Source organism: Bombus bifarius, unplaced genomic scaffold (assembly GCF_011952205.1).
Source record: "Bombus bifarius isolate JDL3187 unplaced genomic scaffold, Bbif_JDL3187 scf7180000009125, whole genome shotgun sequence".
NCBI lineage: Eukaryota > Metazoa > Arthropoda > Insecta > Hymenoptera > Apidae > Bombus > Bombus bifarius.
The window spans coordinates 483,135-499,083 of record NW_022884914.1 but is presented as its reverse complement, the minus strand read 5'-3'; the positions used below and the strand labels follow the sequence as shown (position 1 = coordinate 499,083).

Here is a 15,949-nt window from a genome sequence, read left to right as displayed (position 1 = left end):
TCAAAGGAAAACGAACTCCGGACAAAATATTATCGCTGTTATTTGTAATTGTCAATCGGAGTTACATTTGAACTTTTTATAATAACACCGGTCGATACAAATAGACGAACGTGCTCTCTAGAACAGTCATTATAGCGAGTCATTATAGCGAGTTGAATAGTAGCATTGAGCGAGCGACGACTATACACTATCATACACTATCTCTGTACTTGTACTTACAGTGATTTTAATATACATTGACTATTACAATTTTATCACTCGTCTCTTTATTAAACAAACTAACACGTAGTTTGCTCGTTGTTTGCTCGTCAAAATCGAAATCGAGAATCGATGACTGTTTACGCTAAACGTATTATGTTCTTGCTCGTTTGGTCTAAACTCACCTTTAGATGGTTTCGAACCGCGTCTAAATTAATTTCATAAGAAATGGAAGCTCTGATACGGCTTTGTCGGTGTTTGCGAACATCGACTCTGGTTCGTGCAAAGTTAAATAGGATTAAGAGTAGGTTATGGAGACATGTACTCCTTCTGCATTACGAAACTCCTTAGTTTGGTGATCATTCGCGGCGCTAATAGTTCCTGTCCCTGTTGTTCTACGCTTTTCTAATTTTATTAAACACGCATCGAGTCAATTGTAAAAATAAGAGGGACTACGTTGTACATTTGTTATTACGATAATAGGAACATTGATTTCATAAAATGCAGTTCTAATTTTTAAATGGAAATAAATATATCTTTCGTTAGTCGGCGCAATAACAGCCATAAACGAGAAAAAGAAACGCGAAATCATGCAAACCATTCGAGAAACCTGCTCGAACCTCATAAACAATAATAGATATATAGTACTTAAATAGAAAATTTAATTTAGAAAACTTAAATAGAAAAGGAAAGTCGACTATGACAAGGCTCAGAATTGGACACACGAAAATCACTCACGAATACCTCCTATGCAAAACAACACCAATAATTTGCACCTTGTGCAACCAGGTAACATCCATATAAGATAAGGGTAGCTGCTATATGCTAGATAATAACATCTTCTATCTGAACCCAAAGACTTAAGTACAAATTGAATTGAAAGATCGCTTTGATATCAAAGAATCACATCATAGACGCTCTAAATTAGCTGAAGGAAATAAAGGACAACGAAACGAAATAAAAGAAAAAAAAGAAAATATTTTTTCTCTTAATTATTTGGTTCAGACGTTTTGGTACAAAATAAATATGTAAACTCATGAGTTGCAGTTGTAAGGCTAGCATCGAAGGTTACTTGTAAAAAAAGGTCGTGAACAATCTCGATAGCCAAAAATGATACATAGTATTTTCTTTTTTTTTTTTAGCTATGATCGCTCACATCAAAGGAGCGCGACTATCCTTAATTAAAAAGAAAGATTAGAAACATGTAATATGTAATATGTAACGAATAATTACAAAAGGGTAAAAGAGATCAGTATGAAAGTGTACAAAAAGGTAGCCTCGAAGGCTCCAACTTCCAGCTGAAATTGAATTTCGTTCAGCCTTTGTTAAACGTAACCTCTGGTCGTCCCTTTTCCATTTACCCTTCGTATCAATTCATTCTCGAGATGGGAGCAGGTGGTATTGAAAAATAGATACAGCCGAAATCTTAAAGGAATCGTTAGCGGTTTCGCTCAAAGTAGACAGCGCGAGGACACTACGTTGAGATCTCTTCAAGAAACTTTTCTCGTTTCAGTCCCTGCCTTTTCGTACCAAGATTCAGCTTCGCAAACTCTTCGAAAAACATTTACAAACAAAAGTATAGCGATAAGGAGTAAGGTTTAATTTGTTTGTACTTCTGGTAAATATTTGCATGTGCTTTAAAACTGCGTTAGAGACTGCAAGTTCTGCTCGAAATTACAAATGTTATGTTCGAACAACTCGTCGAATAATATATATATATATATAAAATAGAAGATGTTTAATTAATTTAGATGTGGGACGTTTTCAAGATTATTTGAAGCTCAATTTTTTTTTAATTAAAAAAATATATTGTTTTCTGTAGATTCCTATTAAGAATTCGGTTAATCAGATCCTTATGAGGGAAAAGACGAAACTTTTGTACTCAATATTTTTTTTACAACCGTAGTTTCGATATTTCCTCGGTGCTGGAGTTCATAATGTGTTTGGAATAAATTATTCAAATCCTCAATAGTAACAAATACTCTTGTTCGTATTGTAGAATTCGAATAATTCTACTGTTAGGAATAGATTTTTATTCGGATGATAATGTATTCGATACGAAGAAAGGATTTTTTAGAAGGGACAATATTGAATATATTATCCGTGAGAAATTATTTTACATCTTTCTATGCGTGGTAAGATTGTTTTCTGGAATTCTGCCAAGATCAAGACTCTCGAACGATAATCGACTTCAAGAACTTGAAAGGATTCTGTCTTATCCGCAGTGACGTTTTCCATCATGTCTCCGTTAAGGTAGTACGCAATTTCCGGATCTTCCGGGAAGAACATCTTCCGATGAAGACCATCAAAACCTCGTCAATTGAGCAGGAAATAATGAGAAAATTACTTTACGCGTTTATTAAGTCTCGATGCTTGAACGAGGACTAAAACGGAGGAATAGTTTCTCTCACGTAGAATGTACAGTTATCTTTTTAAGAAACTTAAGAATTACATTTGATTAATAATTTAATCGAATTGTCATAAAGACTGTCAGTTTATTAAATCTTTTTAAGATAAAAACGCTTATATCGCGTATTTATTCTCAACAATATTCGCTAACGAAATAAATAATTTTATCGTGTGTCTCGTTCTTTTTTCATATTTGTTGAACTATTTTGATGTATATATAGAATAGGTGAAATATAAGTCGATAATTCAAGATCGAAATCTGAATTTACGAGTGGCGTGATAAATTTGGCGCACAACGAAGATGGCTTTAAAAAAGAATCTTAAGAAAGTTCTGTTGCTCGGTTATAAGCGAAAGCATAGGCAGAATAGAAGACAAAGGACCAGGTGTCAAGGACGATATCGAGAACCCTTGAAAGCGTTCGCGATCAATCGTCACTGGTTTATCTCCATTTCGCTAGACTGCATTCTTGACTTACGATCGAGGCTGTGCCAGCAGATCGATGAACATCTGCGAGATAAACAGCGGAAAACGGGAGAAATATGAACGAAAAATCGAGAGGAGTTTGAGAACCAACAGACATATTTTTCGATCTGAGATCTTTTACATACCTGTTCGTATGAAAGCGCGATTAAATTTATTTCAAAAAATTAGAAGCCAATGGGAATAAAGTACAATTTTAAAGATAATATATTATTCGGTGATAGAACTTTTCTACGAACGAAATAATTATCTTCGGGAGATATGTATACTTCAAAAGTTATATCGATCAATTCCATAAATGGAAAAGTAAAAGCAATTGATATTATATACGCTATTTTTAAATTAAATTAAATAGTCGAGTAGAGAGTGTAGATTTAGGTATATTTTATTTTATTTCGTTATTATATTATTCTTCGTATTATATCTTTTTTTTACATTATTCTGTTTTATTTATTATATCGTAATATTACATTATCTTGTGAGTAATCCATTAGTAATACGAAGGAGGAGAGGTGCGCAAGTAAGTGAGTAATGGATTAATAATTATAATTATTGGAAACTTAACAGCTAATTGTAACGATAATTCTGGCTAGTAAGTAATTGACAAAAAGATAACTAAGTACTTAAATCTAACTTAAATACCAAGAATTACTAACTATAATACAATAAGAACAAAAACAATGAGACAGACAAGATCTAAAGCGATATAAGGAATTGTTGGTGTGTGTTTAAGCGAGATGGTTTTAGAAAAAAGCTATGCATGCTAAAAGCATGTAGTATCATGCAGTTGAAGCAGCTAAAATAACCGTAGAATGTACGACGATGTTCAACTTGCAGTAGTTCACAACGACGTACATTTTTGGATGGAACATTAAGTATAAATTTCTTTATAATGTCAGGACCGATTATTAGATCAGATGTATAGGGTGATTTATTTTAATTTTTCTTTTACCTTGATCAAAGTAGAGAGAGTCGAACAGTGTATAGGATGTTTTAAAAAACGTGGACAAGAATTTGAGTATATAAGTTGTGTCGTTCAGGAGCCACGTTGCTCAACTCTATAAATTGAAAAGTAAAATAAGTGATGATATATCGTAAACAAATTTTTTTCAAACCTACCTTTTAACAAACGAACTTATGGCGGTGGATAATCAATGTTTCCTAAAAATCGGGCACCGATCGTGTATTTATATAATAAACTTGAAAAATTGACAAAGAACGGGGTTGATCAGTTACACCCTTTTTTTATTTATAAACTCGTAATAATTCTTTTTCTCCTTTAACGTTTATCTCTTCAAGGTTGCTTCTGTATTCGATATTGACAGACCTTGCTGTTCAAAATTCCATTATACCGTTAGTCGAAACGTACGATTTTGGTCTCAAGGTGTTTCTCGTGGCAGAACTTACTCGCGAAAGTAATTTCGGTATATTCGAAAGTCGAGAAGTCAATTCGATAGGAAACTTTTCGCGCAAAGCGCCGGTGTATCATATTATTCACGGGAAACTTTAAAGCAGAATATTGATTAAAAACGACGCTTTATAATACGAATTTCAGTTTCAAGAATATACCAAAGAGAAGAACAGAATGTTCAAGTAATTAAACGACAGGTGAAAAATATTCGTACATTCTCCAACTTGCTGCATTTTTTGCTGAATCTTCGTTATCGCAGTTGGGAATGACTCTCTCGTTGGTTTGTTTTTATCTTCGTTACGTTAATTACTTATTTGCCAAGATAAAGGCATTTTGTGGTATTTTATTCGAAAGCTCGAAAAGTAAATCTCACCGAGATGATTTTTTGCTGCGCTGTGTTTGCGCGACGAATGTTCGCAAATTCATTTCGCCAGACGATGAGGCGACCCCGAATTGAGGGTTCTCAGGAAAGTAGAAGATTTTCGTGAGCATCGTGGGCCAAGCAAACATGGAATATTGCAAATGAAACTCGGCTCCGTGCCTATTCGTATCTACCTTTTTCTTGTCTTGTGTGCGAGGCAAGTTTTGACTTCCTATTTCAAATTCTTTTCTTCTTTATTTAATGATTCTTTGCTCACTTATCGCCTTTCAATTTTTCATACAACCCGAAAAATATAATTTCCACTAATACAATTTCCGCGAAAAGACATAAAATTGAAATCAGGTATGCAGCGTTCAAATAAAAAGTGAACAACAGTTTCGTGTGTCTATAAAATTAATTTGTTTGTCGAGTATACAACGCTACTGTTCAAATATCGGGCCTCCAAATACTTTGAGTACACATGTTTTCGTGCTTGTTGATTGTGTTTGTACATGTTAATTGCTCTAACAATCGTTAAACGATGACAGACTACGTTACGATTGTTCTTCCCTTCTAAAACTATCGGGTGCTTCCAACATAAACAGTTCAACACGCTAGAACGAATTAACAATGTACAGCGCAATATGTATACGCGTTGCAATTGAATATCAAAATATCAAATTTCAAATGTATCTTTTTTATTTGGAAATTAACGTACATAAATAGCTCGTGATAAATTTAAATACGTTCTATCGAGTTTCAACTTTGAGCTAGAAGCTGATAAATCTAAATAACTTTTATATTCGCATATACCTTTATTCTCCAATGAAATATTTTTTCATCGTATTCTATATTTCATTTTCACAGAATTTTCACTCGAATTTTCATAGTCGCATAAAATTATCATTAGGTGATTTAAAATTTACGATTTAATATACTTGGTCCTGATCGATCAGTATCTATGTAAATGTCACGATACATAGATGTGCAAATACTTTTTGCGACCACTGTATATCGATAGCAGTCATTCCAATTACGACTAGAAGAGTTGAGAAAATTGTGGAGTCCCTCTTGACAGATTACGGTAAATCGAGGTATAAGTTTATCCTTGATTGTGAGAAGCTCGTTAAAGCTTCGTATCGATCGGACCAACTACTTTCTCTGTCGAACAATACAACGGAAAAAGAATAGAAGGCGGAAGAATTTGATGTTCGGTTGGCCAATTCTGCTTCTCTTAATCTTCAAGAATGTACCTGCAGTTGAATATCTTGACAGTGTATTATTTTCTGTAATTTCGCTGGAAATCTCAAATCGATGGGATTACAAAAGAACGACGAAAAAGCGCAAGAAACGTCGCTTTTTTCCGCGTATCTCGGACACGGAGCTTTCTGCAGCGGAGATTTAGTGGATCTCGGGAGAATACTCTGAGGCAAAATTGAACGTTTTCGAAGAAGAATTTTAGAACGCAGATCGGTGTTTTTGCTCATCTTTTTTGCCCGATGCTCAAGTGGAAGTATCGAATTCAAATATTTGATGTCACATATATGTAAGTTAAGATATGTTAGTATGGCGATGAAACGCATAGACGTTAAATCTATGAATTAAATATCTCAGCGCTGCATCGTAACGAATCCAGCTACTTGTAATAAACAATCACCAAATAACAGATAAGTGAACAATTAACAACAGTATTTACGATTATAACAATAACGATCTATGCTTACTATTATGATACACAATCTATCTAAATGCTTCACCTTTTTCAACGAAGTATCAGGCGTTAAAAAAAAAAAGAAATATGTGACATTAGAAACTGACAAGGTAATTAAGAAAATCAATACAAAAATTAATAAACATTTTAGTGAAGGTAGAATAAAAGAGTTAATTGGAACGATTCATAAAGACTGTAAATATAAAAACAAAAATGGTATGACCATTAGCTCTTCTCCTATAAAGGCTTGATCTCCTTTTCCAGAGGAAATCTCCCTGAAGATTGTACTTGACTTCCGTTTCAGATTGCCAGTGTATAATTTAACTTTCTCAGAAAAAAAGAAAGAAGCAAACCGGGTTCCTGTTATGAGATCTTAAAAGCGCCTAAAACTTCTGTTTCTTTTTCTTTGCGTTCTTTTTGCAAAAAATCAGCAATGCTCGTAACAAGTAGGTGTAGGCCCGACTTGTAGAGATAAAAAGAGAAGGAAATAGGAAAAAAGAAGGACGATGAAGAGAGATAGTGTGAGCTGGACGCGAGCTTGCTCGACTGAAGCCTCTTTACCTAAGAACTTTCGCAGAGTACTTTCGATGCTTTTCCACGATCTCGAGTATATTCCACCTTCCGTTCAACATTCCGCCGCTTCTGGATCGAGTACTGATTAATTTCATTCGAAACACCGACGTTTTATCTCGTTTCGTGGAATATAAATGAAGAAGCTGTTCGTAGGGATCATTTCGAAATGTCAGAGTAGACTTTTCCTTCTCTTCTTTTACATGTGTGAATATCTGTTTGTTCGTGATGAAATAACGTTCCGTGTTTGAGATGCGAATGTGTATATACAGTGGTGGACAAAAGAAAGCTTGAACTACTTATTTGTGTATAATAATTTTGTACTAAATTTTCATTACCACGTTGATAACGTTCGCTTATTCTAGACACACACATACGCGCATTAATTATATCCACTAACAAGTTAATCGTTCTTATCAATCACGAGCCCTTTTTCTAAAATCGTGGCGTTCTTTCTACTACTTATCTCTTGAATTTATCTTTCACACTCCGCTGTATCATTCAAATTTAGTTGAAAATTTAATCCCCATACTCGACAGTTGACGCACCGATCACCGACTCGTCGAACTGACATAAAACCGTCGCCCGGTTCGTCCAAATACTACTATTACTCTACCGTAACTCAAAGCAACAATGCATCAACTCATCATACCGCGGATATTCAATTAAAATGAATAATTACGCAATTATTAATTTCTATAACTATCTGACTGATCTATATAAGCACACGTTCGCCACATAATACCAATCGAACCTATCAAAACCAATCTATCTCCTCCGCTCTCTTCCCTATCCACGTCCTTCAAATAGCTTCCAGCCTCCCCCAAACCCTGCTCCCCGCCTCTTTCACCCAACAAAGACTTGGTAAATTTCATCATCGAAATGGTTCGATTGTCTTAAAGAGAGTCATTCTCGTCGGTTGCGCGGTATAAAAAGGGCAGGGTATCCTTTTATGATTCCTCGGGAATTTCCGGGTTCATTCCACCGTCGATGAAAATCAACGGGCTTGGCGTTAGCGTGTATACAGGTTAAGAGGGAAATTCTTTCCTTGAGGTTTCGCGGTTGCAACGCCGAATATAGGTTATCGAGGGTATAAGGCGAAAAGAGGGTATCTGCGACGGAGGTCGAAGTCAAAGTGTAGGCAGGCTGGAAGAGGAAACGAGACAGACACAAAGGGGCGAAGGTGGGACAAAGAAGATTCCTGAATATCGCTGACGATGCCATCTTGGAGCACCCTTCATGCGGAGTTTCTCCGTTTAACTCGCTGTTTCCCTGGCATCCTTCTTTCCCATCATCCATCTTTTATCGTGCTTTCACGGGCCGGCTCGATCTTCCGATACCTGGGAAGAACACGCGGCTGATCCGAAAACGTGGTGAAAACGAAAACCTGTACAGGTCCCATACGTAGGGGCGCTGCCTACGAAATACCTTTTACCTTTATGATCACATCTCGCGATTTTATCCGATTTAATACACGCCCGACGAGCATCCAGCTCAAAGGATTCATTGAAGTTGGAAGTCCTTTCGGCTATTTCCTCTTCCCTTCTAACCTTTCTCTTGATAGCGAAGGTGGTGCAGGTAAAACCTGCATCCATTCCTAATGTGTTTTAATTGTTCTCCGCTGTGTATCATTTATGGTGATCTTCTTCTTCTTTTTTTTTTGTTTAATCGTTCTTAACGTTTGATTGTTCCTTGTGGTGTGTCGTTCAACTTTCATTCAATTATCCTTCACGATATCTTTTGCGTGTATCATTTATCGTAATCTTTTTCTGTTTAATCGTCCTTAATGTTTGATTGTTCTTTGCGATGCATCGTTTATCTTAGACTCTTTTCGTTGAATTGTCCTTCGCGATATCCTTTCTGTGTATCATTTGTCGTAACTTTTGCTTGACCTCAATCTTATAGATTCTACGTAAGAATTTTTATTTTTATATTACGCGAAGAAGTAGCAGGTATACAATAAGCCTTCTTTTACACAACGATACACACGTGCGACATGTGTATGATGGATACCGATTATACATCGCCTTCATAATAGCTTTCATAATATCATACATCGCGATATATGTATCGGTGTGTGAAAGAGGCCTAACGCTATCGGACACTCAAAGAGTTCATACATTTTTGAGAATAGATATTTCATGAAGTTTCTTCATAATTACAAATTTTTTTCCAAATTCGTGCATACGTAATACGCATACGTAGTGTGCATACATATAAAGTGTACGTAATAGAATACGTAAATAAAAATATTCCGCCTATAGGAATTGAGAAAAGGTATTTAAATCGATAATCTCGACATTATTCTTGAAGTAATATAATTATGCGTGACACGTTAATGTATATCTATTAGAAAGATTTGCTTTAGTCTCTTTAAATTTTATACTAATACGATGCGCTATTGTTATACTAACAATATGCGAACGTTGCTCGCTTTTCTTTCCCTTTATCAGCATTTGATAAAAGCTAACGAAAGTGTAAACCAGTATTCGTTCGAAGTTTGACGATTGCTTGCCGAATCGGAAATCGAACACTCGAATGCTGTAAGGATGCTCCAAGGACGTTTGTTCGATTCTTTTAGATATTATAATCTGTATGAACGTTTTCTCGCGTTTGCCGTGAAGGAATGGGACGTTCTTAGAGCACTTACATACTTATATATTTACATGTGTACTTATGTGGTTCTATATCGTCAATATATCGCTGATGATACAAGGGGGGGGGGCTCTATAATCCATCAAGCAGCACCAACAAGAACAGTAAAAAAATGTATAAAACGTGTTATCAAGGAAATGGTTTTGCGCCAGAACCCGCAGATGTTCCTCAGCGATCCCTTCGAAATCGTAAATGAATCCTACAGGCATTCCTCTGGCAGATAAGGGGAAGATAGTTCTGCCATTTAGTACCCAGTCAAGATCAATCTGAATCCTAAACGACACGGATAGATATGACATACAATTTACTTTTTTCTATACATGTAGTTTTTACATTATAAAATTTTAAATTTAAATTCCATCGTATGCTCTTTGATATAGTAAAAAAATACTATTTATATCAAAATACCCAAATAAGGATTGCAAGAAGATTCAAAGAAGATATCTTTTCTGGAACATCTGTCATCAATAAATAAATCATCAATAAATAAATAAATAAATAAATAAATAAATATATTTATATATATATAGGCATGTAAACATATGAATAAAACATTTGTACAAATTTTTCAACACAGTTAAGTGCTGTCTATTGAAAACGATCGTGTTTGAAGAGCAGAACGTGTTTTCATTAGAAAATTATACAATATCAAACATTTGTTCCTGTAAACTAAATGTCGATATTATCACAAAAATCGAAAACAGTCATAAATTTAATTTCCAAATATTTGCACACAAGAGAAGACACGTATAATGTTCATTTCTCTTTCTATGTTATAGAAACTAACTATCTATATAAATCAAATGCAAACGTGTTTGTATTATATCATATATATAATCATATTATAATAATTATTATATATTTGTTATTAATATATATTATCATATTAATTATAATTTCTACAGAGATATATATGTTAAGAGAGTTTAAGTTATAATATACATATACATACATAGAAGAGTAGGATTAGTTTCATGAATTTTGAATGCCAAATGAGCTGAAGCCAAATGTAAGAAACGTATAAGTATGCGTGAGTTTCAGAAAATATTGTAAAAGTCCATTTTCGGACTGTGAATATAAAATTAAATAAAATAAAGGATAAGGTAACAACTATCGTAAATGAATAAATAAAAAGTTATTAAACGCTACCGATATGACGAACGGAAAAATATTTCGTCGGGAAAGTAAAATCGTAACACTGGAAGTGATTCTTTCGGAGAAATGTCTGAAAACTCGGCAAACTCTGGAAATTACGCCTCGCGATTTTGTGGTGAAATCTGCCATTAAGTTGCCGTCGTAACAATGAAAATACCGAGGAAAAAAATTGAGATCGTTGCCTGTATTTCTTCAGAAACGATCGCGGCTGTAATCAGGCAGGGTGGAGGAAAGACGCGAGATCGATTTCCGGATTAAATTACCAATTCCTTGAGATCTCACTGGTACTTCGATGGAGAAAAAGGCTACGTAAATAGTAGTAATCACTAGCAACCTCGATTCGAGAAATATGGTTCCCTAGCTCCTCCATTAATAAGACGATAACGAGGCTTTAAATCGATGCGAGTGTCCGCGTTCCTTTATACTTCGTTGTGTTACTAGTGGAAATAATATCATCGGCGAAGCCATGATATGCTTATAAAAATTATTTTGTCGTAATCGTATCTAGGTCTTTTGTATGAACGATAATTATAAAATTATCGCGTGGTATGTATTTCTGTAGGATGCTTATGAAGCATATACTAAATCCTAAGAGATACTTAGTAATTTACAGTAAAGTGAATTAATTGATTTCCTGGCTGACATTTTTGCAGAATTTTATTCTTATTTGTAATTATTAAGAAAGGATTAAGTTAATATAACAATAAATAAAATCAGGATATAATACAGGAATTAACATTCAATGTAAAAATATAATACAGCGTAAGAAACTAGGAACAAGAACGCAACACCTTCCTTGTAATAGGCTATGGGCTTAAAGCACAAATAAATCAGTATTATTATCGTTACAATATTTAGTCATGTTTGACATTTTCAAACGGAAAAAATATTATAACCATTACGACGAGAAACGATCGAAATTTTGTCTTTTCCGTCTTATTTGATAATAAAATGATTCGATCCGATTTAACAAAGCTTTTCCTCTTTCTTTTCAAGTTCTAGCCCTTTGCTAAGTACTAGTATCAAAATACGCAAAATTATAAATTAAAAGTGAGATCTATAAAGTTTTCGTAATACGCTATACATGGTAACGACGCGTTTCAATCAATAGCGAAACGTGCCTCATTCTCGAAAAACGTCGTCCACTTGAGACATTATCGAAGAATCGATTGGAAATTTTGCTTAATGCGCATAGCGGTAGCACTCAATCTTGGAAATGTTTTTTTATATTTCGTGCTGCGATCTTCCTTCCGGCGAGGTTTGTCGGATTTTAATAACTTCCGTTCACGGGTTTGGTATCGATAATCCCATTGTCGAGTGAATATCGAGAAAACTCCACTGCTGAATGGAGTACCGTAGAACCGCAGGAGACTGCTAATGCACTGTCAACAATGGATCTCTCACCAGGAAATCTCCCTCTCTCTTTCCTTCTCTGTTGCAATGAATTCGAGCTCTGTTGACTTCAACTACTTCACGTGCAAATGCCACGATGCCTGGACAAACCGTAATTAATTATTATAAAATTTAACCTATATTTCTATTGTACTATATTATTGTATTACAGTGGAACCTCGCTTTATCCGCACCTCGTGTGTACAAACAAATTCAGACTCAACCTCAGAAATACAAACTCTTAAGGGAGCCCCTATTATCCGAACTATTAGGTCATCCGAACTGCCTTGTACCCAGAATTGTTCGTATAAACGAGGTTCTACTATATTTTATTAATCAACATTATATTTCTTTTTTATTTCTTTTCTTTGGATAAAATATATATTATACGTATACGTTGTATTGGATAATGTAATTCTATCCTGTTAAGAACGCAGGATTTATTTTACGGATATTTTCTGTTCGTATTATCGATCGATTAAAATATGCGATGAACGTGAATTATACTAGAAAACTTCTTCTTCTCCAATATGATTTCAAACAATCGAATATAGGAGAAAATGCAAGGAATGATATCTGCAAGCTAGCTTCAAACTTAGCACGTGCGTGCCATTCCTCAAATTTCGCTCGATATTCAACTTTTAAACTTTGAAAAGTATTTCTTCGATGAGCGAGACGAGGAGATTCCTTTAGAATGGTAGTATCTAAGTATATCGCATATGCACGAGGTGTATCGAAAATTGTAATATAACCGCGAAACAGGTCGCATAAAATTTTTCGCATTTTCGTTCGTTCGAAATAACATGTCTGACCAAATAAATTATGTATCGTCTAAACAATCGTTTTTAAAGGAAAAATCTTAAACGAATATAAATGCACGAACACGTATTTTTCCCTTTTTGATCTATCGTCTAACGTCAAATTACCTTTTAGTATTTAGTTCGATCACGTACGGAAAACAACATCGAAAACAACGCATTGAAAACGGAACTCTGTTACGTACTACATCTGCTAACGATAACGCTTCCATTTAAAAAATTTCAGGTCTCGCACTTTATCAAGATGGAAAATCTCGAAAGAAGAGAAAGGAGAGAAAAACAGAGACCATCGATAGATCATCGATCTGATCAATTTTGGGAAACCGGTGGGGGATCGGGCAACGAGAGCTACACATACATAGCGATGCGGAGCATCAGCGAGAGAGTAAGAGGGAAAGCGCAGGGTGGCAAACGCCGAGTTGCCACCCTTCGTCAGCTGTCCTGTACGAGGCAGCCAGTACGCGTCGTGGCTTCGCCACGTGCTTTTCGTCTCTTTGCAAAGTTCGTGTTCACCATCGTCGACGATGTTTTCATATTTGACCGTGATCTTGTTGTGTTGACTCGCCGATCAAATCGAACCACGGATTCTCCGCGATGCGATCAATTTGGGACATCTGGATCCGTTCGTGACCATCGGTCGTACATACTGTTTCGACGACCATGTGACGAACGAGACGCTTATCTTCGATACGAGTTCATTATGGAGATTCCAGCGTTTTTTCATCGAGCGTAATAATAGGTGAGTTTGTGAAAAATATCGTTCTTTTAATATGCAGTTTACTAATAAACTTAGCTTCAGTTTCGTTTCAAAGAAACCAGTGACACGAACCAAAGTCAAAATCGACGTTTATATATTAAATTTCAGTTGAAAAGAATCAGCAATTTTTTTTGAAAAAAAAGGGAAGAGAAATGAGGTTTTTAATAATCGAAAGTCTTACTCGTTTAATTTTTTTGTGATATTCGTTGCTGCTTGTATATTTTGAATTTTTTATCGTAGTTATTTCTGTATCTTGACGATTCGTTTCTTACTTTATTTTGACAACAAATTTTACAAATCGAACGACGTGCAATTAGAATCGTTTGACCTTCGGTGAGAATTTTTAACACTCTCTTTGTACCTTGCTCGTGGGTGTAATTTTTGGTTCGGCAACGTAACATTAGTTTCTATTGAAATTTAGTTTGAAAATTAATTTTTGTTTTTTTCTCTCTTGCAATGAATTTGTTCTTTCTTCGTGTGTTTAATATCTGCGATTCTTTTCCGAGAAAAATGATGAGGGTGCAAGTCGGAGACAAATGAAACTAAGACGTGTAATAATGATAATTATTTACTGACGCGAGATAAAATAATTGGATGATAAAAGTAAATGTTACATTGTGCTTTATTAAGAATTTAAATGATAAGAAATAAAAATAAGCTTGTTTTCACTGAAAGTAAGTTAGGCAGTTATTTGTTTTGAAATATAATTTTATAAACTAAAGGTGAAATATTAATAATGATTATAAATATTAATATGGACGGCGTATAAATTGAAATTCGAAGTGCATCTTTTTGCACAAATATGTACAGATAAAAATAAGTATAGAACAAATATTTATTTTAGTATTGTGCTAATTTTTGATACGTCAGAATAATTGTTTAACATTATTCTTGAATTGCAGAAGACGCAATGGCAAATTATTTTTGCCACTTTAAGAATTTAGGAATTCAAGTCTAAAAATTACGATAAAAAACTTCACTTTCTTAAGAATAAAGTCACGAAAGTGTAGTAAAAAGTTCTTAAAAATCGTCAGTTTATCTAAAAATTAGGCATCTTTATCCGCGGTAGCAAAGATTATGCTTTATCCTCTTCTTCGGCAAAGTTGTTCGCCACTTTCATTAAGAATACTTTAAAAGGTCGAAAAGTGTATTTTCATAACAGCAAGTGCAAAAAGTTTGAAGCGTAATTCGCTAAGCTTAGGAACATTTCGAAAGTTGAGATAAGCTATACTTCTACTTCATCGTTATGGTCAACACGTTCGACAAAGTTACTGGTTTGCCAACCTTGCTCAAGTTGGATTAGAAAAAATATGTAATATTGCTAATTATTTACTGATGTGAAATAAAATAATTGGATGTTATCAAAATGATATTGCAACAATAAAACTCGCTGAGAAAGATGTACTCATTCATTGGTTTTTTCATTGAATTCCAATCGAAAGATAAATTAAAGAAACAAACGAAGAGCTCACTAGACGTACAAGCATATGATATTCGTAAAAATAAATAGAAAATTTCACGTTAACGTAAACTTTGTAAAACCAATGCTTGATACGTGATCTTAGTAACGTTATAATTCATTTTAAATAATAGTAAATATAACGCAATAAATACGTGTGATATCTAGAAAATACAAATCTATAATTCATTTTTTGAAGAAATACGTTCCTTAACTTTTCACATTCGAGTTTAGTAAAAGATGGGAAAGATATTGCGCCAGAGGAGAAATTATTTCTTGGGATGGACCTTTTTCCAAGAAATTCGTTTAAAGATCTTTTCGTACGACATCGTATAAACTTATACTTGATGCTCGTAAATTGGTTTCACATGCTATGGAACGTTAGTTATTCAACGAATCGTACTTTTATTATGTACACGCGCTCCGGTAACGCTTGAAGAGAAAATGTGACAAGAAGTACGAGGAGGTAAGCAGTTTCGTTACGGTGAAAAGAAGCTTGTAGGTAGAACGATATCTAAATGAGACTTAATAGAGATGATCTTTGCTAGATGAATGAGAGAGTTGGTATATGA

The 15,949-nt window shown here is 34.6% G+C and overlaps 1 protein-coding gene across 1 annotated transcript in view; it reads left to right on the top strand.

Annotated features, from left to right (window-relative positions):
• The first annotated feature begins 13,461 nt into the window (after positions 1 to 13,461).
• LOC117213810 (gamma-aminobutyric acid receptor alpha-like) overlaps positions 13,462 to 15,949 on the top strand; it is a 75,107-nt gene continuing 72,619 nt past the window's right edge. The window contains exon 1 of the mRNA XM_033459501.1: positions 13,462 to 13,900. The gene's annotated coding sequence lies outside the window, so the exon portion shown is untranslated. The remainder of the gene's footprint in view (positions 13,901 to 15,949) is intronic.